Source organism: Bison bison, unplaced genomic scaffold (assembly GCF_000754665.1).
Source record: "Bison bison bison isolate TAMUID 2011002044 unplaced genomic scaffold, Bison_UMD1.0 scf7180017864382, whole genome shotgun sequence".
Taxonomy (NCBI): Eukaryota; Metazoa; Chordata; class Mammalia; order Artiodactyla; family Bovidae; genus Bison; species Bison bison.
In genome coordinates this window covers 486505-511945 of record NW_011494954.1, presented here as the reverse complement: position 1 = coordinate 511945, position 25441 = coordinate 486505, and positions in this window count along the sequence as shown.

Here is a 25441-nt window from a genome sequence, read left to right as displayed (position 1 = left end):
GTTTCCCCATCTATTTGCCATGAAGTGATGGGACCAGATGCCATGATCTTCGTTTTCTGAATGTTGAGCTTTAAGCCAACTTTTTCACTCTCCTCTTTCACTTTCATCAAGAGGCTTTTTAGTTCCTCTTCACTTTCTGCCATAAGGGTGGTATCATCTGCATATCTGAGGTTATTGATATTTCTCCCGGCAATCTTGATTCCAGCTTGTGCTTCTTCCAGCCTAGGTATCTGAAAGTATATTTTGCCTGAGACAAATACTTTCTCATTTAAGTAGGAAATTATGATATGACTATTTTATTTATTCTAAAAATAATTATTCATACTTGTTTGAGGAAATTTCAAACTATTCATGATTTTGAAGCAAAGAAGATATTCAGTTATACTAATAAATCATAAGTAGAAAACAACTAAATTTAAATTAAATTTCATCTGAGCTGCTCAACTTTATTCAAAAAATAGTTAAATAAACCTCATTTTGTCTGTATATGCAAAATATTTCAAAGGACAGACATTCTCTAGCAAATTTAAATTTATAATATTTAAAAACAACCCAAAGATTGATCACTTTAAACATTATCAAGGTTGGAATAAGACTGTCAGGAGCTAAATATAAGGATAATCAGTTGTAGAATTAGCTGTTGGTTTTTTTTTTTAAATCTGGTCATAAATTGTCTAGTTCTGTACTGTTGATATGTTAGCCACAAATTAAAATAAGTAAAATTTTAAATTCAGTACCTTAGTTGCACTAACTATATTTCAAGTGTTCCACAGCCATATGTAGCCTTACATAGCTGTGCTGTAGACAGCACAGTTATAATAGATTTCCCATCATCCCCCATGGTAGCCCACTCCAGTATTCTTGCCTGGAGAATCCCATGGACAGTGGAGCCTGCCGGGCTACAGTCTATGGGGTTACAAAGAGTCAGACATGACTGAGCAACTAAACACACACACACACACACACACACACACACAAAGTTCTGCTGCACAGCACTGAATTTATCTCCCATTTGCCATGTCCTTATGTATGGTCTTTTTCACCTGTTTAATCAGAAAAATATGTAGAGCAATTGATACACTGTCAAAAATACGGACAATTAGATAGTAATTCTCTTTTTCTCTAAAAGTTAATGAACACAAAATATTTCATGCCAAGGTGTTCCACTAAATTATGGAAGTTATAACAAAATGAAGGTTGAATATACTTAGGATTACATATCAGGTCCAATGAAGCACTAAAATATGCTTATCAAGTCTCCATTTGTCCTCTGTGTTTGGAAAGAAGTTAATGAAAAGAACGTAGTTGTTAAAATGCTCTTCACTAAGCAAAACAATATTATGAAAGGAAGTTCTTAATGTGTGCAAAGATTAGAATGTCATTGAAACAAAATACTTAATAGAGTGGAATGGGCTTCACTCTGCTGGGAGAAAAAGATTTTTCTCTTCATATTCCAATTTGTTCTTGGGAGACTTAAACTGAATGTGTTTAAATGTGCAAAGCCATCAATAATAAGATAAGTCATAGTATTTTTTTTTTTTTGTATCTGAGAACTTGCTATCTGAGGATCTCAAAGTAATATATTGCTTTGCTGTAAACCATTTAAAAAAAAGTCAGCCTGCTCAGTTTCTTCACTGGCTGTGGTATTGATGAAATACAAAGACTTCACAAAGAAAATCAAGAATTCTGAAATCTTAAATTTAACCATTAAAATGATGGCTTAAATAGAAGGTAGATTTTTCTCTAAGAAAAACAGAGTTGTGTTTCCCTCTGTTAACAAAGAGAAGTTGAAGCAATGGCTTTTCTTCCATGTAATATATTTCTAGAAACAGGGATCATTGTCTCTGAACTTTCTTGACCTTATCCTGTTCTCTTTTGCTAAAGTCATTAAAATGATTAGAACCTCAAGCAGGGTTACAATGTTATGTTCTTTTTCTCTTTTTAACTTTCTCTGAACTGAATCAACCAGTTTTAAATCCTGCACACATCCTATTAATCCCATCTAGGTTTTCTGTCTGTCTAGATGCGTTTCTTCAAGAGATTCCCTGAATATGCGTTAAAAAACATAAATCACTGGATTAAACTTGTAGAGAATGATGAAAGCTAAATTCGTGTATATACATGTGGTGGGACAAATGGACCCTTTTATTATTTAACCTGAATGAAAGCAATAAATCTGAAACAGGTTTAACTGATGATATTGGTAATCCACAACAGATTTTGTAAGTGTTTTTGAATGAACATTGGTTTTGTTCAATAATCCCTTGGATTAAAGAAGGGTTAGATAACTCAAACAATCTGCAAAGAGTAGTATTATTTTGCTATTTATCTTTTACTTTTACCAAAAAATGATATTTATGGTTTAGGCTTCAGCAAATTAGACTAAAAATTGCATATGTCATTTTGTTTTTAAAAATTTGTAGCTAGTGTTAGACTGTATAGTTTTACTTACATTTTGAGGTAGCAGCTTGTTCTTCATTCTCTACTGTTTGCATGTAATATTATGCAATAGTATATATGTATTTTGTTTTCAGGTATCTTAATAATAGGTGTCTTCTCTTAATTGCTTTCTATACTGATCTACTACATTTACTTTAGGTATCCTAAAATAAATAAACTCTAGGATGTGGGATAAAGCTTTTTGTATTTTTTTCTTTTTTATTCTACTATGTATTCACTTAGTTGTCCTAAAAAAGTGAACTCATTGAACTCATTCTTAGGTGAATACTTGGAGTTAGTTCTCATAATAATTAAAAGCAAATAGTTGTTAACCTTTACTTAGCAATTACTACATGCCAGAAAGTCTTCATTCATTATCTCATTGAATTCCTCACAATAGTTCTGTAAGATTAGAGCAATTATATCCCCATTTTTACAGATGAGAAAAGTAAATAACAGAGTTAAATAATCTCCCCAAGGTCACACATCTAGCAAGTGGTAGATGCAAGCTCAAATGGAAGCTATATGACATCAGATCCCACACTCTCAGACACAAGATTGATTATTTATTGTTAAGTCACTAAAATTAGTGACTTAAAACAGCATTATCTCGTAGGTTCTGAGGATCAGGAATTCAAAAGTGATTTATCTGGGTGATTCTGGATCCCTGACTCTTAGGAGGTTGTAGTCAGGATGTCAGCGAGAGCTGCAGTCATCTTAAGGCTTAACTGGGGCTTGAGGGTCTGTTTTTAAGGTGGCTCACTCACGTACGTGTTGTTCAGATGCCTCAGGTCCTCTTCTGCTGTTAGCAAATGACTTAGTTCCTTGCCCTGGGACCTCTCTGAAGAGCTGCTTGAGTGTTTTCTTGATATAGTAGCTGGCTCTTCCAAAATTAAACCGAAATCACAATGTCTTTCGTAGCCTAGACTCAGAAGTCATACTCCATAATTTCTGCAATATCCTATTGATTACACAAATCAGCCCTATTCTACATAGGATGGAACTACACAAGTAAGTGGATATCAGGAAACAGACCATCTTGGAGTTCATCTGTGGTATCTGTTAAAGTACACTACCTCCCAAGGCAAGCTCTATATTCCCAGCATAGAGCATATTACTACAAAACTTGGGCATTCTAGCTTTTCATGTCTGTACTTATAGATAACTGTATTGAACAAAAGAACAGCACTGAAAGAGATATCTACTGCTACTGATTTAGATCTTTAATGACAAGGTTATTATTTTTATTACTTAAGAATTTCCAGAATACTATTCACATCGTATTCAAAGTTGGAACAACTTTATATCCAAAAGGAGATGCTGAATGTTTTTTAGTAATCCATCATTTTTCTCTCACCCAAATTACCATTATGCTCTAATCTAAATTTCCAAAGGTTATGCATGCTACTTCTGTAAAGAGCCAAATAGTAAATACATTTTCAGCTTTGCAGGTCATACAGTCCCTGTTGCAACTATTCAGCTTTACTGTTTGAGCATGAAAGCAGTCACAGACCATATTTAAGTTATTAGGCATGTGTGTCTCACAATAAAACTTTATTTGTAAAAACATATGGTAGATCAGATTTGGCCAATGGGGAATAGTTTGTCAATCCTTGGTAAAATCATTCTTTATGTAGACTTTTGAACAGTTATTACTTTGATGTAAGGTAACAAAAATTACTTTAAATTTTATGTGACAGAATCTTATTAAGTGGTTTTGTCCTGCCCATAAAATATTGTACAATTTTGGGAAAGTTGGCAGAACTGTCAAGATAGAAAAGATGAACCTCAGTAAAAACAGAACATAATAGATAAGACAAACAATTTACCCATCAAATCATTGTTCTAAAAATATCAAGTCATTCTAGAGTATAAACTGATTTAGTGGGGATGAAATTCAGATAATTCTTAATTCTGTTGATATCTATCTGATGAATATTTCATATTTTCAGCTGACCTTGAATTGTCTAGACTTTATGCACTGCGGCCAGCATAGAATAGGTACTCAATAAATATTTGTTGAATGAATTAAACATTTCACCTATTCTGTATCACACTTTTCTCACCGTTAGGCCTTCACTGCATTTTCTTGTCTCTTCAATAAGTTTGTCAGAAAATATTGTGATACATGAAGTTCACTGTTAGTTTTGCTTTTAAGAAGTCATTCTAGAAAAAGCAAAGGGCATGTAAGAAATAGCTATTGAAAGATAACTGAAGATATAAAGATTTAAAAACAAATTGGAAGATTATAGAATAGAATGAACATTGACTTCAAATAGAGCAGAAAACAGGAGCAATGAAGCATCAGACAACGGAATAATTGGTGAGGAATTTATTGGCCTCTGACAAAGTTATTAAAGACCAGTTCAATTTAGTCTTTCTCACCTTCATTTCTATTATTTTTACTTTGAGGCCAGAAGTTATTTTTTTGAAACTTATAATGTGGTTATATCTGTATCTTAAAGATATCTACTAAAGTGTTTGCTCATTCATTCAAATATTTATTGAATATTTATAAATGTCAAGCACTGTGCAAGTTTTTGTGTTTGAAAAACAAAACATGGACCTTGCCCTTAATCTACTTAAAGGCTGATATTGTTGTTTAATTGTTAAGTCGTGTCCTATTCTTTTGCAACCCCATGGACTGTAGCCTGCCAGACTCTTCTGTCTAATGATTCCCCAGGCAAGAACAGGCAAGAATACTGGAGTGGTTTGCCATTTCCTTCTCCAGAGGATGTTTCGGACCCAGGTATCAAAACCGTGTCTCCTTCATCCCCTGCATTAGGCAGGCAGATTCTTTATTACGAAGCCACCTGGGAAGCCCTCTTAGAGACTGATGGGGGATACAAAAGAATAAAATAAAATAAACACACATGGTAAAAATGAACATGTCATAAGATATAAGTTTCATATCCAACTTAACAAAGTAAATATTAATCAGATGTAGTAAACTTTAATATTTAGTCCCAAAGATAAGAAATAGCATTTCAGCTATTTCTACTTTTCAAAACAAAAGCAACAACAACAAAATCATAAACACTAATACTGCTTTATAACTGTGTTCCAGAGAATGCAAATCATTTAATGGTGTTTTAAAGGGAAAATTTCAAAGCCAAATTTTTTGTAAAATGGTGGGTTCGAAAATAAACAGCTTTTTTTTTTTCATTGCAGGACTTCTCAGTGCCTATAATATAGTAATAAATATTGCAACTCACCCAGAGAGCAAATATGGTTTAGTGTCTTGAAATGTATTTGATGAGGGTATGCTCTTTTTTAAAGAAACAGGATATGAATGTTTTTCAGAATATAGTTTGTGAAACACTACCACATACAATTCTGTATGTTTTAGTCAAATCAAATGAATTATATTCTAGGAGAGCTAGTTCTTTAAGTGAAATATTAAATAACTTTTATAAGCAACTGTGTTTTTACAGAGCTCTCCAATTTTTCATTTTTCAAATCCAGAAATTGGTTGCTTTGCTCTTTTTAAGATAAGCATTTGCCCATGGTCCCATTAAAGACTATCAGGTTTTACTGATCCTCAGATGATCATACAATAGTATTCCAGGGAGCCCAGCAAGGTCACAGAGGCATCTGTAGTCGCAGCCTGCAGAGCACAGCAAGAGGCTGACTGGATTATGCCAATTGATGGGAACACTCAGTAGTGTCCTGAACTTAAGCACTCTTTTTTGTTTCCATTCCTCCAACACCTTCCTCTTTCTATTTCTTCAAAGCTCCTTTTTACCCTTTCCTATTCTGTTGATTTATTTATTTTTTTGGCTTCCTCTCCCTTTTACCTACTTCCCTTTCCAATGACTTAGGTCTATCTATACTCAAAGACTTAAATTTAACCCTACTGGTGACCATCATAGCAAGAATATTTCAACAGTGTTTTATAATTCATGTCTGGTAATGGCAAAAGTGAAGTAGGCAGCTCATTCATCACGATAGAAGGAATAGCAAACCGTCATCATCAGCACACTGACATGTCTTTTCCCAATCTCCTCTTTATTGACTCTACTGGTAATGGCTCAATCTTGCACAAAGTAGTTTTAGAAGGTAAGACCACACCATCTTAGTGCATGTGTATGGAAGGGGAACCTCTTTTTAGGTAGAGTTCGATTTATATAGTGCATGCGTGCTCAGTCGTTCAGTCGTGTCTGACTCTTTGCGACCCCATGGACTGTAGCCCGCAAGGCTCCTCTGTTGGTGGGATTTTCCAGGCAAGAATACTGGAATGGGGTTGCCATTTCCTCCTCCAGAGGATCTTCCAGATCTGTTTATTGAACCTGCATCTCCTGCTTCTTCTGCATTAACAGGTGGATTCTTCACCACTGCGCCATCTGGAAAGCCCCTTGATTTATATACTATTTGTCTCCAAATCAGGCACTGTATTACTTGAGTATTTCAAATTATAAGGTGCCCTCTCAAATATGCATTTTAAACAACTAAGTAGGTTTGCAGCAGACATAGAGCCTTAAAGAAATTCAAACAATAGTTTTTTTAATTAATTTATTTTTAATTGAATTATAATTATTTTATAGTATTGTTTTGGTTTCTACTAAACATCAATATGAATCAGCTATAGGTTAGTTTTTTAATTGTTAAGAATTAAATTGAATCTTTTATTGAATTGGTGAAAATAGAAGACAAAGTTAATGCAGACAATAATGATTTCTTGGGAGTCACACTTCATAATTGCAAGTGTTAGATAATATTGTAAACAAGTTTTTATTCAGATTGCTTTCAAAAGCAATGTAGTAAGTTATTACAAAGTGGAGATCAAACAGATATCTACAGAATGGTTTTATTTTAAGTTATAAGCACTTTTAAAAGAAGTCTATGGGAAGCCCTACAGGCTTAAATAGGAAAATCATCTAACATGCAGTGAATACTTACAGAAGCGGGGTAAGGAGGTATGAAAATGAAAATGGTTTAAGGAAAAGAAGGAAGGAAAATCAGAGACTGGTGACTTACCAAAGGAAGCACCTGCTTTTCCGGAAATTAAAATCACATATTAGGTGGCTCTGACTTAATTGCCAAATGGTGTGAAGCCCAGTCTGTAATGTAAAAGGGTCCCAAATTATAATTGGGCATCATGGATTAAAATTCAATACCTGAAAATTTCCTTAGAAATGAATAGGCAACAAGGCCAGACTGCAGAGCCCAGTACAATATGCTTCCCACAGCTGACACTGGCAGGCCACTTCATTTGGCACCAAATAAAGTTCCCAAGTGGTCTTTAAGGGCATTCAGCTGCTGAGTGCTTATTTCATTCATCCCTTATTGTGCTGCCAGTAGCAGATCCAAAGAAGTAGCATGAATCAGCTCTGTGGATGGAATTTTCTCAGGCCGAGTGATAGAGATGCAACAGAACTTACCACTTTAGTGGGACCTGCTAGCAGCAATACCCTGAATGGTAATGACTTTCATACAGTGTCATTCAACAGGAAATTTGGAGATAAGTTCTATTAAAAATGAATACCAGGATACTTCCAAAACAGCATTTTCTGAGAAAAAAATATTTTAAATTAAAAATATTACATATTTTTTTCATTACCATATAACTCAGAAAAATTGTGAAACAAGATGTAGTCCCTCTTTGTACCTCCAGGCAAAAAGTAGAGGCTGACCCTTAAATTCCCTACATTAAGGATAAAGCCACTGTGTTATATTTAGTTCTCTTTAGTTACTTCTTTCTAAGGTACCTCGAGGAATAAAAGTCAATTCATTCAATATCTTTAGTTTTATATGTGCTAATTTCAGAGCATGTACTCAATATTGGAATGTGTTTCTTTGTTTTTGTCAATTTTAGTAAAATTTTCTAATCATAAAATAATATTTTGTGTCATCCCCCATGCCGGCTTAAGAACTGCAGGAGCTAGAGCAATTCTACTGAGGTCATGAACCTGTCTGATGAACTACAGATGAATGTAAAATATTCTTCCAAGCTTAACAGGCTTTATTAATGTGCAGTTCCAGTACACATTTTTTATTTAAATTCAAGGAAAGGTTAAAAGGCAGTAGTTTTTATTATTGTTTCGCCTTTGGTTTAGGACAAATTCTGCATGTATCTACAACAGAAACAGTCTGTTAATTATTTCATATAAATCACGGTTACCAGCAGTATTTAATAGTGCTACTATCTCTGAATAGTGAAGAGTCTTACATTTCCATTAGAATTAGAATGGAGGGCTAATTATTTTAGTTAAATCTAAATTTGATCTAAACGGCAAGCATATTTGGCACTCAGCATAGAAACCCATGGCTGTTATAAAAAGACTGCATGTGAATGCAGAAGCTAGAAAAATACATACGGATTTTTTTGTTTTCCAATTTTAGGAGAACTTGGTATAGTTACAGTGGGATCATTAACATAAGTATAGTAATATAATGTAATTAATATAAGCTTTCCATTCTCCTGTTTATGGCCAAATTTTGCAGTATAAAATGAGCTAACTTGCCCCAATAAATTTGGACAAGTATCTAAATGCTTCTCTAAATTGAATTTCTTTTAACTTCTTATTACAGAAAATTCTGAATTTACACTAAAATAAACAATAGTATAACAAAACCTAATGTACCTGCTATCCAAATTCAATGATCATTGACCCATTATCTATCTAGTTTCATCTATACCTGAACACCTTCCCTCATTACACTTTTTCTCTTGAGCAGACTAAATGTAGAAGAAAATGTTGTGAAATTTTTAAATTGAAAGAATTTATTTTTAAAATTGATGCCTTCTCAAGGTCAAACATTTTACTTCAGAGGTATTTTTTTTCCCACTTTACTCAGGAAAGGAGTGGTATAGTATACCCACAACATGAAATGATGGACGAAGTGGATATTTAGTAAAACCATACCTAACACTTCAATGATCTGGGTTTTCACCTTCTATAAATTGTCTAGGGAAGAAATAGAGCGCTCTGGCTTGCCAGTGTAATCTCTTCATGCACATGTGTTCAGTCACTCAGTCGTGTGTGACTCTTTGTGACCCCATGGACTGTAGCCTGCCAGGCTCCTCTGTCCATGGAATTTTCTAAGCAAGAATACTGGATTGGGTTGCCATTTCCTACTCTAGGGGATCTTCTCAACCCAGGGATCAAACCCAAAACTCCTGTATCCCCTGCATCGGCAGGTGAGTTCTTTACCACTAAGCCACCTGGTAAGCCTGGAGTAATCTCTAGTCTTACAAATCTATCATTCCTCTAAAACTCTCAGCCTTTCTCTCTCTCTCTCTTATTTTTGCCTGTCTATAAATAATAGGTAATAATAGTTTCCACATCATAGCTTGTAACATTTAATGATAGCCTCCAAGGACAAGTGTCAGTTAAATTAAACATATACTTAACATTTGTGCTATTCTAAAACTTGGTTACTTGGCAATATGCCAATCAGAGAGTAACCCCATTCAGTTGATAGGCATGTAGTGATCATCCAAGTTACAGAATGTACAGCAGATTCAATTGAGGCCAGTCTTTGCTGGGTGCCAAAAATATGATGAAATGCTTAGTTTGGCATATCCACTAAGTGTGTGTTTTTATGTGACGGCTGAATTAGTGTTCTACACCTTGGGACTCTGGCATCTAGACTTCTTGTTCTTGATTAATTCATCAATTTGGTTAATGCTATATATCTTTACCAAAGAATTAATTTAAGTATATACACACACACACACACACACACACACACATACAGCTTCTCTGGTGACTCAGATGGTCAAGAATCCGCCTGAAATGCAGAAGACACAGGTTCAGTTCCTAGGTAAGCAAGATCCCCTGGAGAAGGAAATGGCTACCCACTCCAAACATCCTTGTCTGGAGAATTCCATAGACAGGGGAGCCTGGTGGGCTACAGTCCATGGGGTCACAAAGAGTCGGATATGACTGATCAACTAACACTTTCATTTTTCATATATATATATATACAAGTACATGCAATTGTCATTATTTTGTAATAAGTGTGATATTATAAAATTATTTCATCATCAGTACTTTATCACTAAGAAATAGGAAGGCGTGATCTCAGTCTCAGCCCCAGTCTTCTATATACACATCAGCTTTTTTGGATCCCATGCTTTTCCTTTCAGACATGTTTATCATTTCCCTACAAGGCATGTCTCTTGAAGTATCCTTGCGTGCAAAAGCTCTTGAGAGTCATTTGACATTCACTCAAGAGCAAGATCTCTGTCTTTTGCATTGTGCCTGTTAATTCTACTCTTTTAAGTCCAACCTTCTACTGATTTCTGTAACTTTGGATCTACCATTTCTGTCCTGCACTACTGCCAAAAGAAGATATAATCTCTGTTGAGTTGGAAAAATCATATTTTCATCTGTAGTCCTCAGCTATTAACACTCTGCATGAATCTGTGCCAGGCTCTAAGTTCTCTTGGCCCCACTAATCATTGAAATTCAGTCCCTTCTACTCTTGAACTTCCTGGTCTTCAATCTGGATGTTCCACGTGGTCCTCCAACAAGGGTCTCCCCAGCCCATACATGTTTCTTGAACAATATGATTTTTTTAGCAGGTCTTCTCTGTTCTCGCCAGGTTCCTTGGAGATACCCTGGCAGGCAGACACATCAGCCAGACTTAGCTCTGCTTTGTAGTGGGGTCTTGAGCCTCAGTGATGTCTCTCATCTGTGCTAATTCTAAAACCCGTGCCTCTGAGAATTAGTGGTCAGACTAAGACAACTTCACTTCCCAAACCAGGTGTCATTTGCAAGATTATCCTGTTAGGAAATTAGCCTGTTCTCTATGCTCATTTACCCAGTTTCCTGTCTCAAATCTTTCCCTTCTCACATAGCCTCAAGGCACAGGGGGGAAAAAATCAAGTTGCTACTATTCAACCAGAAACACCTTCATTTTTAAATTGTTTTAAGATTATTTAGATGTTCAGTCTTTCCTGCCTCACCGCGTGTGGGTTTCACTCTAGCGAAGGCACTATAGAAAGATTTGGATGTATGTTTTCTTTGATTTTTCTTTTGAATAAATCCATATTACAAAAATCAGTCAGAAAAGGCGCAAGCCATTAGGAAAGCATTTAGGGTAGATTAATTGCTTATCGTTTTCATTCTCTCTTCAAAACGTATTGAACCACTTGTTTTACATGAATTCGAAAGGTTGGCACTAGCTTTCACTTCAGGAAATAAATGACATAGGGTATTATATTTTAAGGACCATTAAAACCTTGAAATTGCACAGTGACTTAGAAAACAACAAGTTATTTAGCCTGGATAGCTTTGTAATGGTTATACAATGGGGAAATTCATTGTTAAATGACCCTCCCACACTTCACATATAATGCTTGGCAGGAAGAGGAAGGAGAAATGAGACCAGCATCCGGGCACTCAGGATATAATGTAAATGATGTAGGAACATTAGGGGTCTGTGTGCCAAGTGGATTGCAGAGAACGCACCAAATCTTCCCTGAAATCTTGTGCTAGTTGACTCACAGCTGGTGATTAGAAAGTATTTTGCCCATACTAACGAGGTTAGTTCATTGCTGCTGTCATAATTCCAAACTTCTATATTCTATGACAAAGTTGCTCTTAACTGTATGTTAATATGTTTGCCATAAACAACAGAAGATAGCTGTAATATTTTAATGAAACTATTCTAATACGAATGATATGAGGATTACATTAAGTAGCACTTGAATCTGATGCTTCTGTTGTCTAATTTATGATCTTTCTAACCTTTCCTTTTACAGCTTCATTAGAGCATCTAGGAAAGTAATGAAACCTAGCTATCAGACCAGAGGCAGGACATAACAAGTTTAAAATAACAAGAACTATAACAAGAAGAATTATTCTAAGCAAAATTACAAACCAGCAACAACAATAAACAAAAAAAAAACAAGCCCCACCTGTTTTTATGATGAAAAACCCAAATAGTATTTGAGTCTACAAAGAAGCAATAATTGCTTAACTAACCAATGTGACACAGTTCATTATTTTTCTATTGCACATTTATGTAGTTTTCCCCTCTGAAGCACACACATAATTTGGGTTTTTTTTAAAATATGATTTACATCTGGCACTTGAGGAAGATGTTTTAGGAAACCATAAATTGTTATTCCTTGTAAAAGCAATGTCCTTTTTTGTTATTGCCAAGATTGCTTTTCCCTAAGCACTCATTCCCTGTTCAAGACAGTGTAGCTACTAATGAGCAAAACACGGCAAGTACCTCAGTCAAATGTTTTCCTTTGTTTATATTCGTGGAGTTCATCCTGCAATGGGAAAAATCCCTTAGTATCAAATAGTCTAAAAGTGCTCAAATTCTGCCAAGAGGAAAGTTATAAAGCTTTGTGTACCCATGGTTTAAATTAATCTAAAGCAATGCAAAAGTAACTCATCTCAAAGAACATCAACCACACTGCTTCTATTGTCTTCATTTATAAAATGCATTCCATTTACATAAGTCCCATTTCCAGATATAAATGTCACTGATTGGCAATACTACAATATGAGCATTTAAATGACAAACTCCAATACAGGCACTTGCCACTTATTAAAAGGTATATGATTTCAGCCCACTTGAGATTTTCACAGTAGTTCCGGTTACTAGCAATCAGTTTTCGAAAACACTGTACGCCCAATAATAATGAGCACCTTCAGATGAATTTTTTAAAAGACAGCATTAATTCAGGACATAGATTAAAAAAATAAGTTTGATGGTGAAAGTGAAGTGAAAGTGAAGTCGCTCAGTGGTGTCCCACTCTTAGCGACCGAATGGACTGCAGCCTACAAGGCTCCTCGGTCCATGGGATTTGCCAGGCAAGAGTACTGGAGTGGGCTGCCACTGCCTTCACAAACCTACCCACACATTTTGGTTTCACGTAACATAACAGTGTATGAACTCTCCCTGCCTTTTTATATTTTTCCTTCTGAAGGATGTTCAAAATATGCTATTTTAAATATAATAATCCATAAATAAAATACAGTGCTTGCCAAAATTATTTTTTCACATATATTTATGGCCTTTAGATGTTGTTTTGGATGCTGATTTTCTCCTGAGATACAATTTAAAAGCTTTCAAAAATGTATTTTTTTAAATTTCTATGAAATATGTAGAGTTTTTGTGTGTGTGTGATTTGTGTTTCTATACAGCCAAATTGCTCTGTTGTTATAAATACTATATGTAAAATTACCAAATTTCCTGGCATTCCACTTTTATAGGGGATACTGCATCATTAAACACTGAAAGAATATAACTGTTCAAACTGCTTAAAATATTTTGTAACCATAAATTATTATCCAAAAATATTTTTCAAGTAGATAAAAAGAGTTGTCAATTCTGCACAGTGAATGCCTCATAAGGGGCTCGTTTGTGGTTGAAAACTGAATAAAAGCAGTAAATTAAGACCAGACTTAACCATAGAGAAGCTGTAATCCACTGCAGATTTCCTTGGTGAATGAAGTATTGTTATGTGGATTTATCCTCCTTGCTTGTACAGTTAACCAGTCACATCTGTGGCCAAAGTGTTGTCTATGCTCAAAGACAACGTGGCTTCACTAACCCCAAGGAGGTCAGCCCATGCTGGTTTACATTTTATTGATAAGTGCAAAGCAAACTTCACAACTCTTTCACGGGGGCTGCCTGTGAAAGGGCAAGAAGGATGTTGAAGCTGAACTATTTTTTTTTAGGATGGAGATGAGTATCACAAGATGAGGGGGCACTTGAGAATCTGCCAGTGACACTGGGTGTTCACTTCTCTAGTACACATGATGTTAGCAGAGAAGGCTGTGACGAAGCCAAGAGAAAAGTGGGTGTGAAAAAAGCATAGGAGCATCTAGGGTTTCTGAATGCAGTCAGAGCTGAGAACGGGCAAGAATATGGTATACATGAGAGAAGTATCACTCATCATAAATATTCAATTTCAAGAATTTAAATAGTTTCCAGACATAGAAGCCCTTGATGGTTATTTTATCCAGCATTATTGGTTTTCTTCTGTTGTTTGTCAGCAGCTACCATAATTTTAATGAATAAGACCCTGTAAGTCTTGACAATGAGTCAGTTTAACCTTAAGTCTGTGTATTTTTCTTTGTGATTACATGCCAATAAAATAACTCATTTGCCTTTTTGTAAATTAAAGGAAGCCAAATCAGTCATATCTTTGCTATTCTTTTCTTTTAGAGCCCAATGATTCCAAAGGACATTAAGTTTGATTTCTCAGATGAAGGTTTGTGGCTGCCCCTCATGCTTTTCAAAATATTACCAAGTCAGAGCTGAAAAGAAAACTGTAAGTGAACATTATTTCAAATCAGTTATTTTTCATTGTTTGGGAACGTTTTCTCACATTTCTCTGTAATTCATTCTAATTTGTTCACTTTGTAAGAGATGTGGGAAAAGAAGAAAGAGAGAGAGCACACAAGTGAAAAATACCCTTTTATTAGGTGGGGAGTTGCTATTTTAAAATTTTAAGAATCCAACACCTTTCTAAAACAGCATTTTATAAATAAGGTCAAATTTGCAAGAAATAAGTTCATTATTGAACATGAGCAGGCAACTGTTTCTTACGGTTACAGTAAAATGTGTGTAAAATATGAACTTAGTACCCTGATCCAGGGCTTGAATCTTTTGGATTAAGATTTTTTTTTTGAAATTTTTCAAAATTGGAATATTGTTCCTCTGTGAAAGGGAAAATATTTAGGGCTAATGAGACCTTCAATAGATTCAGCAGCTCTATTAAGGAGTAAATAGGTTATCTGCTCAACAAAAGCTCATCTGGGACTTGAAGTAACATGGATCTGCTAACACTCATAGAGAGCTCCCAGAAAACATGAGCTCTTGAAAATTTGTGGAGATTTGATTTGATTCCTGAAGAATAAATTTATAATTACCATCTTCACTTAATAAAAGAAAACCATGACTCGATTATACCTATTATATCTTTACAAAGGTGTCTATTTCTGAGGAAAGAGGAATCTTAAAATCTTTAATATTACAGAGTATATGTATATGTTCCATCAATACTTTTGGCGTTTCAAAAGCTTTCCTTCTACTTAGTAAAAAGTGGTAGTGTGCTAGTTTCCTGTAGCTTTAGTTTAAATTGACTACAAATATTGTACAAGTTCCTGAACCTAAAGACAATATTTTTTTCTATCAAATACAACTATTTAAGTCATACTCCCAACCCTCTACATACATGTATATCCCTTGGAAGTTGAGGGGAGAAAACGTCAGGAGAAACTCCTTAGCAATAACTTAACTCTCTGGTGCTTTGGAGTTATAAGTATTTTCTAAAATGGTCGCTGATTGATCAAAATAATAATTTATTGTTATACTTCTCCATGGCTTCTGTGTGCTGCAACAATTTAATAAAGAAATAAGACTTCCCCTTAAAATAAAGTGTTTATTAGCGTTTATAATTCCGTGTTGTGTGGCATGTTAAGTGTTGTGAAAAGGTTATGAATCTACTCACTGCAGCATCAAAAGTATAAAGGTGATAGGTGAGAGTCTTTGTTGCAAGTGCTGAGAAATAATCATTTAAAGGTCAGTTGCACTCAAAAAAAGAACACTTGTTTAATAAGTAACTCATTTTGGGATATGCTGCACTTTTAAAGGTTACAGAGTAGACCAATTTGCCAGTGATGTCAGCAAGAAGTACTATTAAAGTCATTGGTCCTAGTAAAACTATCCTTCTTAAAATTCAGATTGCATGCCTTCTCACATAGCGCAGCACACATGAAAACGTGCCCAGATCATTTATAGCATGGTTAAGTACTCAGCTCCTCCTAAAAGCAACAGTGGAGCTTTAGGGAGGAAAACATGAGTACACACATGCATGCCATCCCACATCGGATTCATTCTTTAAATGTTATTAATTTCTAAGAACATGTCATGGGTTACAAGATTTCTCACTGGATCATATCCCAAAAGTGTGTTTCTAGAAACTCTTACAGGAATGAAATAACTATTGATTCAGCTACATAAATGAAACACTATTTATTTCTATCCTTTTCTATTCCAAGAGCAATTTCCCTCCATGGCTTTTCCCTCCAAAAGCCAAAAAAAAAAAAAAAATTCAGTTTAACAATAAAATAGAATATTAACCTGATATGTGAAAAAAGAGAAATAACAACAATAATAATATGGGCAAAAATTTTTTAATACAGAAGGGTGTTTTTTTAAGACCTGAATAAAGGTAGTGGTTTATTACTATGAAAAAGGTTGCCCATAGGGAACTGATACACAGCAAATATAAGCTATTTTGTTGTTTAGCATTTTTGAAGCAGTGTTTTAAGCTAGCAGTAATTTTCTCTAGAAGATAAGATTTCGACCTGAGATGCGTATATGAAAAAAAAATTTAAGAAAAATCTCTGCAGAAAGCAATCTCTCTGAACACTTGATTGCTTAAGATTTGCGTTTACTTCTTTCCTTTTTACATAGGTCGCAAAGCTTCCCAGCTGTGACATTTAGTTTGTGGTAAATAGTGACTTCTTCAATTTTTATAAGGAGCTGATTTTTAACATAACCTGGATAAGAAATTTAATTATAGTTTAAAACAATACATTTTATTGCAAACTTCTTAGATTTGTTATTTAGATTAAAGGAGTAAGAAACCATGTAACTCTTATTCTATTGTAAAGAACTGTCCTTATGTACATAAGACATTTGCAATTAGAAGAAAATACAACTCTCTTTATTTCAAGCAACTAAGCTAAGAATCAAGTTATTCTCTTAATTTGCCTTGCTTTTCATTTGAAAAAGGACAAAATCTATTTCCTGGGCAATTTTGCAGAGCAAAGATATTAATACTTTGGGGTTTAATTGTATCCTGTGTTTAAATACACTGTGGGTGAAACCCCAGACCTCTGCTTAATTGCTGTGAGAAAATAGCCTGATTTCTCTGAGATTAGGCACACGCTTATGTATACTTTGACCCAAGAGTGCCTCCTTCAGAATTAATCTTCGAAGGTAGAGGGGTTTGCTTTTATATGTGCTGCAGGGCCATTCATGACAAACAGGGCCTAATAAACTAACTTCACCCTTCAGACCTCACTTTTGCTGTCAACATTTTTCTTCATCTATTCATTTCACACATCTCTTGTGCAGTGGCTTATTAGCAAACCCTAAACTGGGCAGGAGGAATCATTTTAATGGTGTTTTTTAATTAGAGGACTTTAAAATTTAAATACTTCAGAAATGGAACAAAAAAACTTTGTTTTTCTAATGAAGCATAAAGTGTTCTAAAATAACTCCATTTAAGTAAATACTGTAGGCCTGTGAAAAGACAAACAATTCATATTTACTTAAAATTTTGTTCTGCAGCTGCATTTTGTTGAATTTGTCTAATGTATGAAAGCACTTTTTCTTTCCCATCAGCTACATCAGAATTGTTTTTGTAAGATGTAACAGAATGTTCTGGTTTTTAAATATTTATATTAATCAAAGTTAGAGCTGTTTATATTTTTTGGCAATAGGGCTTTTCTTTAAAAGTGATGCACTTCCATCTAACTAAACAAAAGTGTTGAAATGGCCTGTCATGTAAACTTCAACATAGTACAGTTGGTAATAGAAATTTTGAAGACAGGAAGAGAGGGGAGCTAGTCTCTAGGTTTCAGGTTAAACATAGATTAATAAAATGTGCAACATTGGTCATTTCCAAGATTTTCCTGAGGAAATGTCATTCATTGCCGCCTGTAAACTATGGAGTTACCTGGTTGAAAGGTTTGTGTTCAAGTTTCTTTTGTGGTTTCTTGGGGCATTGGTAAGTCAAGCCTGAAAGCTGGGTGAAAAATGACAAATCACTATAGCTGGGAGCTTACTACATCAATCAATTCATAAAAAACTCCTTTACATTTGATATATTTCTAAACTATTTTTAGTAATGACAACACTACCTTCATATTATATATCTACAATCTTCTATATTTATGAACAAAAACAGCTCAAACTAAAGCATTTTGAAGTCAAACCTCCAGCTGTTATTATTGCCATCAGCTTTGGTTGACTAATACAGACTCTTATAAAGGAAGTGCAGTCTCTATTAAAGACATTTAAATAGCAACCTAGGGAATTCCCAGGCAGTCCAGTGGTTAGGACTCAGCATTTTCACTGACATGGGTCCTGGGTTCGATCTCTGGTCAGGGAACTAAGATCCCACAACCCACATGTGTGGCCAAAGTAAAGAAAGAGAAAGCCAATACTTGATACAATTCATCAATAGTTAACATACTTCTTTTGTAGTTTAGATAATCCCCAACACTCTGGAAACTTGGTAAAACACAACTTTAAGTAGATTGGTCCACTGGGGATTGTGTTGTTATTGTTGCTGTTGTTGTTTTCATTTGGTAGTTCAAATTGCATAGATTAACCTCTATAGAAAATAGTTCTAAACAGGATGAGTGGGACCTAAGCTTTTAGTCCCTAACATGTAAGTTATACATGCTTATGCTTGCAGGTAATGGTAAGCACCTCCCATACAAACAGGAAGTATGATTATGCATTTCAGGCAGAAGGGCTAACAGTCCTCCTGTTCAAACTTTTGGCCCTTTCAGATTCCCTGATCCTGCATTATTTTGTTTAACTTGATGTAAGTCTTGACCAGTAGCTGACTCTCAGAAAACATTTCCTAACATAATTTTCAGAGGTGATGTGAGATTATTATGCTTGCCTTTTCATTTTCGGTTGAGAACGAAAAATCTAATGGTGGTTCCTGGCTAATACTTCATGCATGGTCTTTTAATTACCAAGTCAGACTAATTCATTCCTTTGACCTTTAGCATTCCAAATTCATTTTCAAACAGTGGTTAAAATAATCAGTGCACACACACATACACATTCACAAGCACACAAACACATTTAGAGGGGCAAATACGTGCTATAGTAGAACAAGAAAGAAGTGGACTCTCTTTAATTACCTCATTCATAATATAAAGTGAGGGAAGAGCAAGAAAGGTCAGGGTATAATAAATATAAAATTTAAATCTCTAAACTAATTTACTTTTTTTTGTTGTACCAGCTAAATCCAATGAAAATAAACGTGTATTCCATTATGTCACCCTATTATGGATTATTATTAATATCTTATTTCCAGTTTTATGCAATTTTGATATAATCCAAATCTATGCCTTAGCCTGGGTAGGGGGTTTTGCTTGAGGTAATTGGTGTTGCGTAGTCCAAAGCACAGAAAAAAGAAGACATATCTATAATCTTTAGTCATTCCCAAACACGAAGATAATCGGACCAATTCTTCTATTGTGTACCCTCCCTCTTCATGCAGAGTTTCCTTTGAAGTCAGAGGGAGCTAGAGGAGCTGAAGCTGAGAATGTAGCTGGAGGAAAAGAGTGAATATTATCAGGTCAGATTCTCATAACCAGGCTTTATGCCACATTAACCATTGAGTTTCCTATAATGAAGTATCTTTTATTATCGTTTTTACCTTCAGAATTATTCTAAGATCTAATACAATTTCTAATAATATGCTGGGGATTTTTTTCAAGCGTATTTATTTGAACTTCCTAAGGCTACATCTACATCCTAACCTCCCAAAAATATAGAGAAATAATATTTTTAGAAAAGCTGAAAACTTAGCATTACTTCTGCTTACTTGAATGTCTAGGTGAATCGGAAACATTGCCAATTAAACTGACCTCCAGAGAGACTACAATGCAGACAAGTTAAAAAGGAGGTGGGAGCTGGCTACTTGTAAAACAGTTTTCTTTTGTTCTCCCTGTCATTCACTTTCAAGGAGAGACAAAATGTAGGCTTGCATTTAGGTTTCCTAGCTAAATTTCAGGCTTGCTATTGCCACGTGGCCATTTATTTCTTTGCCCCATTTGTTACAAATCACTGGTGTAATGCATGGGAAGTAAAGTTATATAGATTCATGCAATGATGGACTGAAGGTGTGTGGACAGCCATTTGATTTAGGTGAACAAACAGTTGTCCAGAGACTTCCTTTGGTTTCCAAATCTCCAACAAGAGCAAAGGATTAAAGGCTGGAACTAGAACAGGTCAACTTGTCAGGCTGAGAGGCTATCTAAAAGCAAGCCAATCTCTTCATTTAGTTATACATATACACATGTGATAATAATTATCATATGGCCTAGCATAGCATTCTCTTTACAAATGTGTACATATTTTTTATTTTTATATAAATATATATAAATATTTTAAGAATACAATGCTAAGCCACGTGAAAACTATTACAGACACAAAAACAAATCACATGACCCTTGAAAAATTCAAATTTGTGTGAGGGAGATAGACATGTTAATAAACAATCACAAAACAAAAACATGACAAGCATCATAACACAGGCATAGAAGAGTAAAAAGAAGGAAGTTATTAATTCTTCCTGGAATTTGGAAAAAAGTGCTGGGTTGGTCAATAACAGTTTCACAGAGAAGTTGATAAATAAGCTGTAAAGTATAAGTATAAGCAGATACATTCAAGCAGAAGAGGCAATCCAAAGCAGAAAAAATAGCATGGATTCAAACCAGAGCAAGTCTAATTGATGGAATAAATAGTTGAGTCTGACTATATGCAGCACATGGTGTGCAGGCTGTATATAAGGGGAAGAGTCTATTAGAATTCACTTCCAAATTTCTGACCAATAAACAAAGCCTTGTATGTTATGCTAGATAGTCAAGATTTTATCCAGGCAATGGTGAAAAGTCACCAAAATGTTTAAGCAAGGTAGTAACATGATCAGAATGTTTTAAAAAGTAGTTGAGGGACTTCCCTGGTGGCTCAGTGTTCAAAGCATCTGCCTGCCAATGCAGTAGAGATGGATTTGATCCCTGATCTGGGAAGATCCCATATGCTGCTGAGCAACTAAGCCCATGTGCCACAACTATTGAGCCTGTGCTCTAGAGCCTGTGAGCCGCAACTACTGAACCCACATGCAGCAGCTACTGAAGCCCACATGCCCTAGAGCCTGCGCACTGCCACTAGAGAATAGCCCCCGCTTGCTGCAGCTAGAGAAAAGCCCGCTCAGCAATGAAGACCCAGCTCAGCCAAAAATCAATCAATAAAATTATTAAAAAAAAATAATTGACATCAGGAGAGAGGAAGGTTTGGAGAGTAACAAGAATAGGATAATGATCATCAGTTATAGTAAAGTTGAGAACTGAAAATGCATAAGAGCCTTTGCCACAGTAATAAATTGAGGAGAGATTTTAGGATTTTTTTTTTAATTGCAAACCTTAGTCTATTCAACTTTTCATGTGCATACTACTATGTCTGGGTCAGAGTGATACAGGTGAATAAAAGATTTTTCCAGTATAGTTAACAGTAGAAGATGGTATCTTAAGTTAGAATTCCTAGAAGTAGAGCCCAGGATTGAAATTCTTCTGAAAATGATTTATTAAGGGAATGCTCTTAGGGAAAAGACGGCAAAAAAAGCATAATAGGCAGAAGAAGATAGCCAAGAAAGACATAACTTTGGATGGAAACTAGCTTTAGTTTAGTCTGGTGCCTTGACGAACTATTGAACATAAATTGTACCACAGGATTAATACCTCTTATTCCCAAGGACAGTAATTTTCAGCTGAGTTGGCACTATTCAGTGGAGGGCAAATCTTTGGGCAGGGTGCAGCCATGAGCTCTGACCGGCCAAGGACTCACAGCAGCCGGTGGGTAGGAGAAATGCCAGCAGCACAGCAGTCCGCCCCCTGCACTGCTCAGACCCACTTGCTTCTTTCTTAGGTTCTCTCTTCCCAGGCACAGCTGCTTCAGCATTCTGGTTAACGCAGGACTTAGTACAGTACAGTGTTTTCCAGACTAATGTGTAAGAGAATGGATGGCAGAACAAGCTACAGCTTCTCCTGCTGCAGTTTGTCCCAAGGCCATAACATAGTCACCAGCTCCCTCCTTCGTCACCCTTCCAGATGCTCCTCCTTATGGCCTAATACTTCTGCAGGTCTAAGTAGATTGCTGGGGGACGATGAGGGGGTAAATCAAATGAGCTTCTCTAAGGGGTCAAATACCTGGTTACCTGCCCTAATCAGGGTATGGTTGCTGTACTTGCCCATTACAGATAAACAAGGCATGATAATTCCAAAATACACCCCAAAGACCATCTGAATGGCAAACATATTGCTCCCTGTCTCTGACATGTGGCATTATTGCTCCCCCTTCGTTGATAATAAGGTCAGTTTTCTTACCAACATAGTAACTTTTTTGTGCCAGCTAGTCCACTGGTGGGCTTCCTGAATGGCTGAGTAGTAAAGAATTCACCTGCCAATGCAGGAGACACAGGTTCAGTCCCTGGGCTGGGAAGATCCCCATGTCCCTGGAGAAGGAAATGGCAACCCACTCCAGTGTTCTTGTCTGGAAAATCCCATGGACAGAGGAGCCTGCAACGCTATAGTCCATGCAGTCACAAGAGTGGGACACGACTTAGTAGCTAAACAACAGCAAGTCTACTGATATAAGGAGTCCCAAGGTAATGTGACAATAGCTTTAAGTTTACTGAGACTCTTGAAGTTTCCCCAGGTTTCCCTTCATTGGACCCAGGATCTCTAAACTCACAAAACCTAAAGTTACAAGGATAGATCACTCAAAGTGACAGTAAAAAGTGTCTGTCTTATGTTCACCAATTGATGCCTACACTCATGTATTCTACCTACTCAGGACAGAGCACCATATATCCATGGTTACAATGAATACAATTCCCTGAACAAATGGTACCCATCCTCACAGATTATCATCTCTAAGCTGGTGCCTTAGTTGTGTCAGAGTGTAGTAGGACCAGTGAAAGCTATGGTAATATGCCCACTGACATATTTTCTTTGCCATAAAGTGAGTGCCTTGGTCCAGTTAACATGATGTAATCCATAGAGTGCACAAGTACAATACTCTGCAGAATATCCAGATAGACTCTGTCCCTTCAGACTATATTTTGCCTGAGGTGGAGAATTAACATAACACTAAGTACCAACAAAGGTCCATCTAGTCAAGGATATGGTTTTTCCAGTGGTCATGTATGGATGTGAGAGTTGGACCATAAAGAAAGCTGAGTACTGAAGAATTGATGCTTTTGAACTGTGGTGTTGGAGAAGACTTTTGAGAGTCCCTTGGACTGCAAGGAGATCCAGCCAGTCCATTCTGAAGGAGATCAGCCCTGGGATTTCTTTGGAAGGAATGATGCTAAAGCTGAAACTCCAGTACTTTGGCCACCTCATGCAAAGAGTTGACTCATTGGAAAAGACTGATGCTCAGAGGGATTGGGGGCAGGAGGAGAAGGGGACGGCAGAGGATGAGATGGCTGCATGGCATCACTGACTCGATGGACGTGAGTCTGAGTGAACTCCGGGAGTTGGTAATGGACAGGGAGGCCTGGCGTGCTGCGATTCATGGGGTCTCAAAGAGTCGGACATGACTGAGCGAATGAACTGAACTGAACTGAACTAAAGTAAAGAATATGGCTGCTGTTGTTCATCCATATGAATGTAAATTGCTTCCAATCCTCCTTGTCAATGGGTATTGAAAATAATATATTTGCCAGAATAATAACCAAAATTTTGTATCCAGGTAATTTGCCCTAGTGCATCTATTACACACAGCATAGCCACAGCTATTGAAACTACACCTTGGTTAAACTAAGAGTCGTCCATTGTCATCCATCCTAACCATCTGTTAGTTTATGTATCATCTAGACTGGTGAATTACATCAGGCTTCCCCGATGGCTCAGCAGGTAAAGAATCCACCTACAGGGCAGGGGACACAGGAGATGCAGGTTCAATCTCTGGGTCAAGAAGATCCCTGGAAAAGGAAATGGCAACCTATTCCAGTATTCTTGCCTGAAAAATCCCATGAACATAGGAGCCTGATGGGCTACAGTCTGTGGGATTACAAAGAGTTGGACATGACTGAGCACTCACACATGCATGATGGAGATCATAATCCCTGTATCTTTTAAATCTCTGAGAAAGGTACTACTCTGTACAACTTTCCTCAGGATATGATCATTGATTTTGATGTACTAACTTGGCAGAGGAGATAATTTCAAGGAGGTCCACTTGACTTTTGCTCATATTTTACGATAGCTGATCAATGATAGAATTCTACCAACTTATAATATATCCAATTATACATTCAAGAACTAAGTATATAAATGACCACTGGGTAAGTATGTGGACCCACCATGAAATAAACCAGGGTCAGGACTCCTTCATTTACTTCCTGAAAAGTATAAATAGCCACTCTAGTAGAGAGCTCATGATGGTGCTTTAGCACCAAATCATACTTTGCATCTCAAAGTCCCAGAATGACCTGAGTATTCCCTTTTCCCTAGTGTACAGTTTTCTGAGTAAATAGCTCTTGTCCTTTTGGGGAAGGCCTAAAAAGAATCACAATTACTTTAATGTTGCATTTCCTTTCTCTTGGGGCCACAGCATCTCCTTCAGTCAAGGAGTTCTGGCTCAGAACTGGCTCAGATCTGAAAAGAGAGCAGGAGATTTAAGATTTTCCAGTCAGTTATCCAACCTCAATATTTGCTTATATTTTGATTATGTATTAAGCAATACATTTGTTGGCTGCCCATCTGTCTTGCCCTTATACGAGGTAGACATTGCCATAGATACTTAACAGCAGCCTCCATCCCACCTGCAAGAGAGCCGTTCCAACCTGACTTCCCTTTATGGTGATTGCACCCACTTTGCTTCTGACAATTAAATGCTGCCCTGTAGCCTCTGCTAATCTGGAATTCAACCATCTCCATTGCTAGAGTGGACCACAGTCCTATAACAGGGTCTCCTACTATCCCTGGCCTAAGAAGAACTCTGCTTCTGCACTGTTGGAATCCTCCTTAACAACACATTCTTCATTATGTTAATAAACAGAATGTTCTTCCAACTCCGCTGAGGCAAGTAGACAAAATGGGTCCTTGAGCGCTACTTAACCAACCCATTTTTGTGTTCCCATTTTCTATATGTTTTTTCCTTCCTCCACAGTCTATTGCTAGAGTGTTGGAATTTCTACTTAATTTCATGTGGGCCATCACTTTTTCTGAGCAATCAGATCTATCCTAGCCTCATATTAGACCTT